The sequence below is a fragment of the Manis pentadactyla genome, chromosome 4 (genome assembly GCF_030020395.1).
Source record: "Manis pentadactyla isolate mManPen7 chromosome 4, mManPen7.hap1, whole genome shotgun sequence".
NCBI lineage: Eukaryota > Metazoa > Chordata > Mammalia > Pholidota > Manidae > Manis > Manis pentadactyla.
Genome location: NC_080022.1, coordinates 122,759,157 through 122,772,289, shown reverse-complemented (window position 1 = coordinate 122,772,289; position 13,133 = coordinate 122,759,157). Strand labels below are relative to the sequence as shown.

Genomic DNA, 13,133 nt, shown 5'->3' with positions numbered 1-13,133 from the left:
TTCTGACTGCAAAGCCAAGATGCTTCAGTCCTGGAGCAGGCACTGGACCACCTAGCTCAGGAGCAGAGGTCTCTGCAGATGAATCTGCACCTTATCTGTCTGTCTAGTCAGCCACGCCACACACCTCTCTCTTCCTCCGTCTCTTTTTTGTATATGGATCTATGGCATCATCTGATGGAGACCAAGGTCTCAATTTGAGCTCAATTTGAAGTCATTATTTAGTCTTATAAATAGGTATCTCTCTATGTGGCTCAGGTGCTGTGGCAACACCGCCATGCTGAGAGGACACGGCTCTCTTGGCTCCCCAGCAGGCAGGCTGCTATAACTTCTCCATGGACAAAGGCCACTCGCTGACCCACTTAGGATTTCCGTCAAAGGAGAGCCACTGAAGGTTTCTCAGCAGGAAAATGACGTGAGCCTCAGCACTAAATACTGGAGTTATTTCCACTGCTTCACTGTCTGCTCTACCAAATCCCTCAGATGTCTTCTGTAGAGGGCAGCTTTATACTTTTCAAAATCACAGTCCTGGCTAGCCATTCCCTGTGGTCCTCATACTGCTCCTGCAGTGAGCAGACAGCTCAGCTGGTGGGGGAACGTTAGGGACAAAGGGGAAAAGCAGGGACCAGTACCAAGTTCTGCTTTGCTCCTAGGAATGGAGCCGAATGTGTAGTGGAACAGGAACCTGCTGAGCTCAGACTGCTGAAGGAGACACCCTGGAATGAAAACAGTTACATACATACTCCTGGCTGGGAGGTCCATATAACTGTATTAAGGCATCATTTTAGAAACAGAATACACCAAAAATATTCACATGGATGGAGAAGCAGCCTAAAAGAAAGATAGGACAGCAGTTGCTAAGCCTACGAATTCTCAGCTTTGAAGTGCTGAAAGATAAATCCCAGAGTGGAAAGCTCACTGCCGCCTGCTGTTTCTCTTCAGAGCCCCGGGATCTGCTGTTCTAGGCACTTCACTGAGTAAGATCCAGAGGGACCGGAGTCACTGCATGCCTTTCTTTGGTGGCTCTATCTCTGACCTGGGACAAGGAAGCCAATTATTTGGGAGGCCTTTGGAATGTAAATATCCCTTCTCTTATCTGATACCTCTGATGTGGCAGCATGGTTTGTGATCACGTCTCAACTTCTCTTGGTCAGGCAGTCGAGATTTTTCCCAATCTGTCTCCTATTTTGATCACCTTCATTTCTCTTTATTTGAGGAAGCAAGTAAGATAACGTGGAAGAAAGTATTTGAAAAATAAAGGAATATGTAAATATCAGAGTAGTGGATGTTAGAAATACTTCAGCCTAATTTAGGACCTTTCAAGAAAGAAGGGAAGAAAGAAATCCCTGTCTTTCTTGCTCTGGAAGTCCTTTGAGAGAGAACTCTTTGCTGATTACTTACATCAGTGGTCAATGGTTTCAAAGTGGGGAGTAGGCACCCCAGGAAATGTTTAAGATGATCTACTGAGATAAAGCAAGAAATCACTAGAATTTCTACTGATATGTTTTTCAATCTGTTCAAACTTTTCTATTATAGCTATTTTATAAGGTATCATACTAGCAGAGTTTAACATGGATACAATTTAAATAAATAGGGCGATGATCAAGACGGCTAAGATTCAGGGCAACGTGATGGACATTATCGAGGGGGATCGGAAGATGGTGGCGTGAGTAGAGCAGCGGAAATCTCCTCCCAAAACCACATATATATATGAAAATATAACAAAGACAACTCTTCCTAGAATAAAGACCAGAGGACACAGGACAATATCCAGACCACATCCGCACCTGAGAGAACCCAGCGCCTTGCGAAGGGGGTAAGATACAAGCCCCGGCCCGGCGGGAGCTGAGCACCCATCCCCCCAACTCCCAGCGGGAGAAGAGTAGGCAGAGCGGGAGGGAGACGGAGCCCAGGACTGCCGAACACCCAGCCCCAGTCATCCGGGCCAGAGCGCAGACACAGTGCGTGCGCAGGGGGCCCTGATACTACGGAATCAGGGCAGCAAGAACAGTGAGTGGGTACCGGAGGCCGGGCGCCGGAGGACACCAGAAAAGCGAGCGACCAATTTTCTTTTTTTTTTTGCTGTTTTGTTTTGGCGAGCGCTTTTTAGAAGTCTTAAAGGGATAGGGACCCCAATACAAGGCAAACAGGGCAGCAAGACGGGTAAGCAGATGCTTGAGGCTGGCGCCGGAGAATAAAGAAAAGCGAGCAGCCACCTTCTTTTTTTTTTTTTAATTAAAAAAATTTTTTTTTTTTTTTTTTTGGTCGTTGTTTTGTTTTGGAGGGTGCTCTTTGGAAGTCTTAAAGGGACAGGGCGGGACACTTAATCCAGAGATAGGGAATCCGGGGAATCTCTGGGCACCCTAGTCCCTGGGCTACAGGGAGCAGGGAGGCCCCTTACGGAGATAAATAGCCTCCCAGCCGCTCCCCCTCCAACGCGACTCCACCACTTTGGAGCAGCTGCCCGAGCCAGGCCAAGCCCACAGCAACAGCAGAGATAAACTCCATAGCAGCCGGGCAGGAAGCAGAAACCCTGTCTGCGCGCAGCTGCCCAGCACAAGCCACTAGAGGTCGCTGTTCTCCCAGGAGAGGAGGGCCACAAACCAACAAGAAGGGAAGTTCTTTCAGCCGTCACTCGTCCCAGCTCTGCAAACTATTCCTATCACCATGAAAAGGCAAAGCTACAGGCAGACAAAGATCACAGAGACAACACCAGAGAAGGAGACAGACCTAACCAGTCTTCCTGAAAAAGAATTCAAAATAAGAATCATAAACATGCTGACAGAGATGCAGAGAAATATGCAAGAGAAATGGGATGAAATCCGGAGGGAGATCACAGATGCCAGAAAGGAGATCGCAGAAATGAAACAAACTCTGGAAGGGTTTATAAGCAGAATGGGTAGGATGCAAGAGGCCATTGATGGAATTGAAACCAGAGAACAGGAACGCATAGAAGCTGACATAGAGAGAGACAAAAGGATCTCCAGGAATGAAACAATATTAAGAGAACTGTGTAACCAATCCAAAAGGAACAATATCCGTATTATAGGGGTACCAGAAGAAGAAGAGAGAGGAAAAGAGATGGAAAGTATCTTAGAAGAAACAATTGTTGAAAACTTCCCCAAACTGGGGGAGGAAATAATCGAACAGACCATGGAAATACACAGAACCCCCAACAGAAAGGATCCAAAGAGGACAACACCAAGACACATAATAATAAAAATGGCAAAGATCAAGGACAAGGAAAGAGTTTTAAAGGCAGCTAGAGAGAAAAAGGTCACCTATAAAGGAAAACCCATCAGGCTAACATCAGACTTCTCGACAGAAACCCTACAGGCCAGAAGAGAATGGCATCATGTATTTAATGCAATGAAACAGAAGGGCCTTGAACCAAGGATACTGTATCCAGCACGACTATCATTCAAATATGACGGTGGGATTAAACAATTCCCAGACAAACAAAAGCTGAGGGAATTTGCTTCCCACAAACCACCTCTACAGAACATCTTACAGGGACTGCTCTAGATGGGAGCACTCCTAGAAAGAGCACAGCACAAAACACCCAACATATGAAGAATCGAGGAGGAGGAATAAGAAGGGAGAGAAGAAAAGAATCTCCAGACAGTGTATATAACAGCTCAATAAGCGAGCTAAGTTAGGCAGTAAGATACTAAAGAGGCTAACCTTGAACCTTTGGTAACCACGAATTTAAAGCCTGCAATGGCAATAAGTACATATCTTTCAATAGTCACCCTAAATGTTAATGGGCGAATGCACCAATCAAAAGACATAGAGTAACAGAATGGATAAAAAAGCAAGACCCATCTATATGCTGCTTACAAGAAACTCACCTCAAACCCAAAGACATGTACAGACTAAAAGTCAAGGGATGGAAAAACATTTCAAGCAAACAACAATGAGAAGAAAGCAAGGGTTGCAGTACTAATATCAGACAAAATAGACTTCAAAACAAAGAAAGTAACAAGAGATAAAGAAGGACACTACATAATGATAAAGGGCTCAGTCAAACAAGAGGATATAACCATTCTAAATATATATGCACCCAACACAGGAGCAACAGCATATGTGAAACAAATACTAACAAAACTAAAGGGGGAAATAGACTGCAGTGCATTCATTCTAGGAGACTTCAACACACCACTCACCCCAAAGGATCCACAGGGCAGAAAATAAGTAAGGACACGGAAGCAATGAATAACAGTAGAGCAGATGGACCTAATAGACATCTATAGAACTCTACATCCAAAAGCAACAGGATATACATTCTTCTCAAGTGCACATGGAACATTCTCCAGAATAGACCACATACTAGGCCACAAAAAGAGCCTCAGAAAATTCCAAAAGATTGAAATCCTACCAAACAACTTTTCAGACCACAAAGGCATAAAACTAGAAATAAACTGTACAAAGAAAGCAAAGAGGCTCACAAACACATGGAGGCTTAACAACACGCTCCTAAATAATCAATGGATCAATGACCAAATCAAAATGGAGATCCAGCAATATATGGAAACAAATGACAACAACAACACTAAGCCCCAACTTCTGTGGGACACAGCAAAAGCAGTCTTAAGAGGAAAGTATATAGCAATCCAAGCATATTTAAAAAAGGAAGAGCAATCCCAAATGAATGGTCTAATGTCACAATTATCGAAATTGGAAAAAGAAGAACAGATGACGCCTAAGGTCAGCAGAAGGAGGGACATAATAAAGATCAGAGAAGAAATAAATAAAATTGAGAAGAATAAAACAATAGCAAAAATCAATGAAACCAAGAGCTGGTTCTTCGAGAAAATAAACAAAATAGATAAGCCTCTAGCCAGACTTATTAAGAGGAAAAGAGAGTCAACACAAATCAACAGTATCAGAAACGTGAAAGGAAAAATCACGACGGAGCCCACAGAAACACAAAGAATTATTAGAGAATACTATGAAAACCTTTATGCTAACAAGCTGGGAAACCTAGGAGAAATGGACAACTTCCTAGAAAAATACAACCTTCCACAATTGACCCAGAAAGAAACAGAAAATCTAAACAGACCAATAACCAGCAACGAAATTGAAGCGGTAATCAAAAAACTACCAAAGAAAAAAACCCCCGGGCCAGATGGATTTACCTCGGAATTTTATCAGACATACAGGGAAGACATAATACCCATTCTCCTTAAAGTTTTCCAAAAAATAGAGGAGAAGGGGATACTTCCAAACTCATTCTATGAAGCTAACATCACCCTAATACCAAAACCAGGCAAAGACCCCACCAAAAAAGAAAACTAGAGACCAATATCCCTGATGAACGTAGATGCAAAAATACTCAACAAAATATTAGCAAACCGAATTCAAAAATACATCAAAAGGATCATACACGATGACCAAGTGGGATTCATCCCAGGGATGCAAGGATGGTACAACATTCGAAAGTCCATCAACATCATCCACCACATCAACAAAAAGAAAGACAAAAACCACATGATCATCTCCATAGATGCTGAAAAAGCATTTGACAAAGTTCAACATCCATTCATGATAAAAACTCTCAGCAAAATGGGAATAGAGGGCAAGTACCTCAACATAATAAAGGCCATCTATGATAAACCCACAGCCAACATTATATTGAACAGCAAGAAGCTGAAAGCATTTCCTCTGAGATCGGGAACTAGACAGGGATGCCCACTCTCCCCACTGTTATTTAACATAGTACTGGAGGTCATAGCCACGGCAATCAGACAAAACAAAGAAATACAAGGAATCCAGATTGGTAAAGAAGAAGTTAAACTGTCACTATTTGCAGATGACATGATACTGTACATAAAAATCCCTAAAGACTCCACCCCAAAACTACTAGAACTGATATCGGAATACAGCAAAGTTGCAGGATACAAAATCAATACACAGAAATCTGTGGCTTTCCTATACACTAACAATGAACCAACAGAAAGAGAAATCAGGAAAACAATTCCATTCACAATTGCATCAAAAAAAATTAAATACTTAGGAATAAACCTAACCAAAGAAGTGAAAGACTTATACTCTGAAAACTACAAGTCACTCTTAAGAGAAATTAAAGGGGACACTAACAGATGGAAACTCATCCCATGCTCGTGGCTAGGAAGAATTAATATCGTCAAAATGGCCATCCTGCCCAAAGCAATATACAGATTTGATGCAATCCCTATGAAACTACCAGCAACATTCTTCAATGAACTGGAACAAATAGTTCAAAAATTCATATGGAAACACCAAAGACCCCGAATAGCCAAAGCAATCCTGAGAAAGAAGAATAAAGTAGGGGGGATCTCACTCCCCAACTTCAAGCTCTACTATAAAGCCATAGTAATCAAGACAATTTGGTACTGGCACAAGAGCAGAGCCACAGACCAATGGAACAGACTAGAGAATCCAGACATTAACCCAGACATATATGGTCAATTAATATTTGATAAAGGAGCCATGGACATACAATGGCGAAATGACAGTCTCTTCAACAGATGGTCCTGGCAAAACTGGAGAGCTACATGTAGGAGAATGAAACTGGACCATTGTCTAACCCCATATACAAAGGTAAATTCAAAATGGATCAAAGACCTGAATGTAAGTCATGAAACCATTAAACTCTTGGAAGAAAACATAGGCAAAAACCTCTTAGACATAAACATGAGTGACCTCTTCTTGAACATATCTCCCCGGGCAAGGAAAACAACAGCAAAAATGAAGAAGTGGGACTATATTAAGCTGAAAAGCTTCTGTACAGCAAAAGACACCATCAATAGAACAAAAAGGAACCCTACAGTATGGGAGAATATATTTGAAAATGACACATCCGATAAAGGCTTGACGTCCAGAATATATAAAGAGCTCACACGCCTCAACAAACAAAAAACCAATAATCCAATTAAAAAATGGGCAGAGGAACTGAACAGACAGTTCTCCAAAAAAGTAATACAGATGGCCAACAGACACATGAAAAGATGCTCCACATCACTAATTATCAGAGAAATGCAAATTAAAACTACAATGAGGTATCACCTCACACCAGTAAGGATGGCTGCCATCCAAAAGACAAACAACAAATGTTGGCGAGGCTGTGGAGAAAGGGGAAGCCTCCTACACTGCTGGTGGGAATGTAAGTTAGTTCAACCATTGTGGAAAGCAGTATGGAGGAACATCAAAATGCTCAAAACAGACTTACCATTTGACCCAGGAATTGCACTCCTAGGAATTTACTCTAAGAATGCAGCAATCAAGTATGAGAAAGATCAGTGCACCCCTATGTTTATCGCAGCACTATTTACAAAAGCCAAGAATTGGAAGCAACCTAAATGTCCATCGATAGATGAATGGATAAAGAAGATGTGGTACATATACACAATGGAATACTACTCAGCCATAAGAAAAGGGCAAATCCAACCATTTGCAGCAACATGGATGGAGCTGGAGGGTATTACGCTCAGTGAAACAAGCCAAGCGGAGAAAGAGAAATAGCAAATGATTTCACTTATCTGTGGAATATAAGAACACAGGAAAAACTGAAGGAATAAAACAGCAGCAGAATCACAGAACTCAAGAATGGACTAACAGGTACCAAAGGGAAAGGGACTGGGGAGGATGGGTGGGTAGGGAGGGATAAGGTGGGGGAGAAGTAGGGGGGTATTAAGATTAGCATGCATGGGGGGGTGGGAGAAAGGGGAGGGCTATACAACACAGAGAAGGCAAGTAGTGATTCTACAACATTTTGCTATGCTGATGGACAGTGACTGTAAAGGGGTTTATAGGGGGGACTTGGTATAGGGAAGAGCCTAGTAAACATAATATTCATCATGTAAGTGTAGATTAGTGATACCAAAAAAAAAAAAAGGCAGTTCCTTTGTGGTAACCTCCAATGAATTCTACACAAGGGTATAAAGGGCATATAAAAGTGTAGGCAAAGGGTCTGTTTGTGTTTATACAGAGGATCAAAGCCTAATTGGGCTACCCCGAAAATGAACTAAGATACGATATGAAAGAGAACTTCCAACATCAGCACTCTCTGGAAGACTCACACCAGAAGATGATCATCAAAAAACCCCAACAAAGATCCACGCACTGCTACAGCTGTAGATGCACTCATCCCACCAGTTCCTGGACTTGCCATGGGAATGAAGAAGGAGATATCTAAGCTGGCCTGTGCATACAGTAAAACAACAAATTTGACTGGATCTATACTGTTGGAACTCAATCAAGAATTAGGAGAAGTGCAAATTGTAGCACTCCAAAATCTTACAACTACAGACTATTTACTGTTAAAAGAACATAAGGGATGTGAACATTCCCCAGGAATGGGTTGTTCTAATTTGTCTGATTTCTCTCAGACTGTTCAAGTTCAGTTGGACAATATCCACCATATCATAGATAAGTTTTCACAAATGCCTAAGGTGCCTAACTGGTTTTCTTGGTTTCACTGGAGATGGCTGGTAATTACAGGTATGCTTTGGTTATGTAACTATACTCCTATTATGTTAATGTGTGTGCGCAATTTAAGTAGTAGCTTAAAACCTATACATGCTGAAGTTACTCTACAAGAAGATATGTCAAAGAAATAATCAATCTTCCCATGTTTTCTTCCGCCTGCTACTTCTATAGCTTTTCTTCTTCCTTCCTAATTACAACCCTTAAATAGAATTCGTGCCTCATATCAAATTTACCGAGTATCATAATTCTTCCAAGTGGTAAGGATACCTCAAGAAAAATGCTGGGCATAGAAGCTACAGGGCATAAATATGCAAAGAAATAAAAAGCTAACCATTTCAAACAATAAGGCTTCTCTCTCACTTACCAACTTTACATTTCCCTGTATGGCCCTGGAAGATGACTGGTTAGCCAGAGACGGGTAAGATTCCTCAAGGGAGGAACAACCTAAGACAGACACAGTCGCAGGGGGGTCATCAGGTGAGAAATTGGGGATCAACAGAGGTGAGGCTTAGAACCTCACCCCCCCTGTTCTGAGAGAAATCTTCTGCATACGTGGATGTTTTATTGCCCTTGTCTAGCTTGGATTAACACATAGTCTACAGGCACACACCTGATCATCTACATTTGCTCTCTTACAACACTAAACTATGTTTTCTACCTTTATCTTGTATCTACCTACCACTTCAGCATTTTATTAAAAATAATAATAATAAAGAGAGAAATGTGGTATTCACATATAAATCAAGGATAAAAATCAAATGAGTATTCATATTTGAACTGACTGTTTATAGTTCATAATGCATGAGCAAAACCGAAAGTTTCTGTGATGACTGCCCTTGTACTGTTCACCATGTAACTTATTCACTATGTAAGAATTTGTTCTCCATGTAAGAACTTGTTTGTTATGCCTCAGAAGATTGGAGACTGACGAAAATTAGGCTTGGGGTGGATTAATGATTGTGCATTGAGCATTGACTCCCCTATACAGAATTTTATTGTCGTTAACAACCATTTGATCAATAAATATGAGAGATGCCCTCACACACACACACACAAAAAGTACACACTTCCAATTGTAAAATAAATAAGTAACCGGGATGTAATGTATAGCATAAGGAATAGAGTCAAAATATTGTAACAACTTGGTATGGTGATAGCTGGTACCTAGAATTATCATGTATATAAATGTTGAATCACTATGTTGTACACCTGAAACTAATGTAATGTAATATTGTTTGTCAACTACCCTTCAATAAAAAATAATTATCTACAAAAAAAATAATAATAATAAAAAATAAATAAATAAATAAATAGGTCCACCATCTTACTACCCTGACGGACAGTGACTGCAATGGGGTTTGGAGGGGGACTCGATAATATGGGTGAATGTAGTAACCACATTGTTTTTCATGTGAAACCTTCATAAGAGTGTATATCAATGATACCTTAATAATAAACAAACAAACAAACAGACAAATAAATAGGCCCACAAATATGGGAAGTGCATTCTCAGATTTTGCTTCTTTTTATCAGATGACTATAACAAAACATGTTTGGAAATCACTGGGTCTAATCTACTTACCCTACATTTCGCTTAAAATTTTTTCCCTGTATATTTAAAAACCACTTTATTGGAGTGTAATTTACAAAATACAAAATCAATTCACTTAAAATGTACAACTTAGTCATTTTTAATAAATGTACGGAATTTCTACATTTTATTTTACTAGTGTTTTGCATGTATTTAATTTTCCAAATTATTATAAGTTCCCTGATGGCCAGATGTTATGTTGGCCACTGAACAGTCAGCATCCAGCTAGGGGAATGGAAGCCATCAGGTGGTTCAGAAGGAATTGATGGGACGATCTGAGAGGCCGAACAAGGAACCATGAAACAACCCGGAGGCTGGCAACGAGAAGCCACCACCTCGTCCAGGATGGCAGCCAGTGCTAGGGGATGGGGGTGGTGGGGGACTGGAATGGCAGGAGCTGGAGGCATGGAAAACATCCAGCTGCTGCTGGGGCTGCCCGAGGTGCAGGGACGGGCAAACACGCTGGGTTTCCCTCCTGCCCTCCAGTCTCCTGTCATCGCCACCTATTGGTCAAACCTATTAAGAAGCCAACTGGCAAGAGAACCTGGAAAACATAGTTTCACTGTACTGAGCAAAAGCGTAAGGCGTCTGGCAATGTTTTGGTTACGGCAGATGCCCATGGATAGCTGCTTCCAATTCCTGCTCAGTCCTGGCCCTAAACCTTCAAAGGAGAGCAGCAGTCTGGCCACCTGCCTCTGAGTGTCTGAGGAGTCCAGCTTTCCCGCTGTACGGGAATGCAGGAGTCGGCTAGCTGCTTGGTTGCAGAGGGCAGCAGGGAGACCATGGGGAGGACATGGAAGCCACTGCTGAGCAAGCAGGGTTCAAGGCTCAGGGAAGGGAGATGTGGCAGCTCTGCCCCAGAAGCTCAAGGACAGAGAACTGCACATGATTAAAGGGGTCAGTGTCTTCAGGAGGCCATGTGGTGCTGTGGAGTGATCACCAGGCAGGAGCTATGGCAGGTGTAAAGCTGGGATAATCCTGGGCTGCACCCAATGACCTCCTAAGAGCCCTTCAGGCTCTGAAATCTAGGATTTCATGTTGTAACCACTTTCTGAGTGAGTTTAAAACACTGGTCATGGCTTGTTGTTTTAGGGAAAAGCAGAGGTCGTGGATGGTAGTGAGCATCCTGATGGTCAAAAACAGGCCCCTGGGATCCTGCTCCTTTTACTTTCTAAGGTTTGGTCAAGCTCCCAGTATTCATTGATGATCTGTTTATATTTCAGTGTTTGCACATTACTGTGAACCTTGCACTTAGAATAGTTCCTGGCCGATAGTCAGCATTCATTATCTTGTAATTTTTTCCTATTTCCCAAAAAAGGGAGGGATTGTTCATCATTATTAGGAATAACTGAGATCGGTTTTAGACTAGTGTCTTTCAGTAGCTGCAGATGGCCCTACTGAAGGGCTGGGCACATATACACATTCTCTCTGACAGGACTTGTGCCGTCTTGCTCTAAGTCTGTCTGAGATGGAACTCTGACATGACCAACATTCCCAGAGAGGTGAGGACATTGCAGTCAGGGAAACAGAGTCTTCTGCTCCAATGTCCCTGGAATCCTCCCTTCATGGAATGCCTGCCTCAAGCCTCAGAACTTGGGATTCCTCCCTGTGCTTCCTTCTACCTGGCCAAATCTAACACAGGCCTTGCTTTAGTGCTGCCTCCTCCATGAAGCCTTCTGGAAGGAATTTGGGTTCAACTACAAAGTTTTAGATGGTAAAATTCCCAAGACTGCCCTCATTTCCGACACCAACTGCAAGTTCAGGGGTTCCCAAAACTACCCTCAGGTTTAATAATTTGCTAGAAGGATTCACAGAATTCACTGAGAGCTACTATATGTGCAGTTACAGTCTTTACATAGAAAGGATACAGATTAAAATCAGCCAAAGGAAGAGACATGCAGGGCAGAGACAAGGAGGTGTCTAAATATGGATGATCTGTTATCCTTTCCCTGTGGAGCTGGACACATTATCCTCCCAGCATTGATGTGTAACAGTACACATGGAGTACTGCCAATGAGGGAAGGTCACCCAAGCTTTGATGCTCAGAGTTTTTATTGGGGTTCCATTAAGTAACCATGATTGATTGACTGATTGTCCATGTGGTTGACAGCCTCCAGGGGGACGACACTGCAGGACCCAAAGCCCCCACCCTAAGATCTGGTCTCCTTCCCACTGAAAAACCCCAAACAAACCCAAAGATACTGCTAGCCCGTATGACATAGATTACCTTCCAGAAGCTAAGGGTAAAGGCCAGATCTCTCTCTGGGAAAGGCTAAATTCTTTACTATGAGCCTTCCTTGTATTTAGAAATGGTACTGAACTTTCCTATCAACTATGGCTTGGACCACTTTACTGAGCACCTAATTAGATACAGTATTCTATTATTTTTTTTATTGTTTTGTGTATCTCCAGATTTGAAATCAGATAAGAAGATAGACGTGTGTCTCAGTCTTCCATTTCTCGTGTGGCACTTCATACAATTCAAGTGAAAGGACAATTTATTTAAATAAACAACAAATAATTGAGCTTCTACAATGTGTAAGCACTGCATTAAGGGGCTTATAAGTACAGCTGCTAGACACAAGTAGCTACTATTTGGCTGAGCCAAAAGCAGCTAGACCAGCTTTGGGAGGTGGAACACACAAGTAAGAGTGTTGGAAGACAGCGACTTTGTAAAATAGATTAGGGGTCATATGGATGGTAGTACAGCATGAAGAATATAGTCAATGATCCTGTAATAACATCTTTCTATGTTGACAGATTGTAACTGCACTAGTGGAGGTGAGGATTTAATAATATTGGTAACTGTTGAACCGCTGTGTTGTATATTTGAAACCAATATCGTTGTATAGCAGTGATACTTCAATAAAAAAACACACACAAAAAATGGAGAGAAGATTAAAAAAATAGATTAGGGGTAAAAAAAATGTATGAATTGTGGAGGTGCAAGGCATTCTGATGGTACCACCTCCCCTCAAGGCTGGAAAATAAAATATTTGACACTGGGAAACTTCAAACAGATAAATGTAGAAAAAGCAACCATTTTCAGACCAACTACCTGAGCTGTCCTGTGCTT

General features: G+C 41.8%; 1 protein-coding gene across 2 annotated transcripts in view; it reads right to left on the bottom strand.

Moving 5' to 3' along the window:
- PIGL (phosphatidylinositol glycan anchor biosynthesis class L) overlaps positions 1 to 13,133 on the bottom strand; it is a 100,743-nt gene that overhangs the window by 26,299 nt on the left and 61,311 nt on the right. The window lies entirely within an intron of this gene.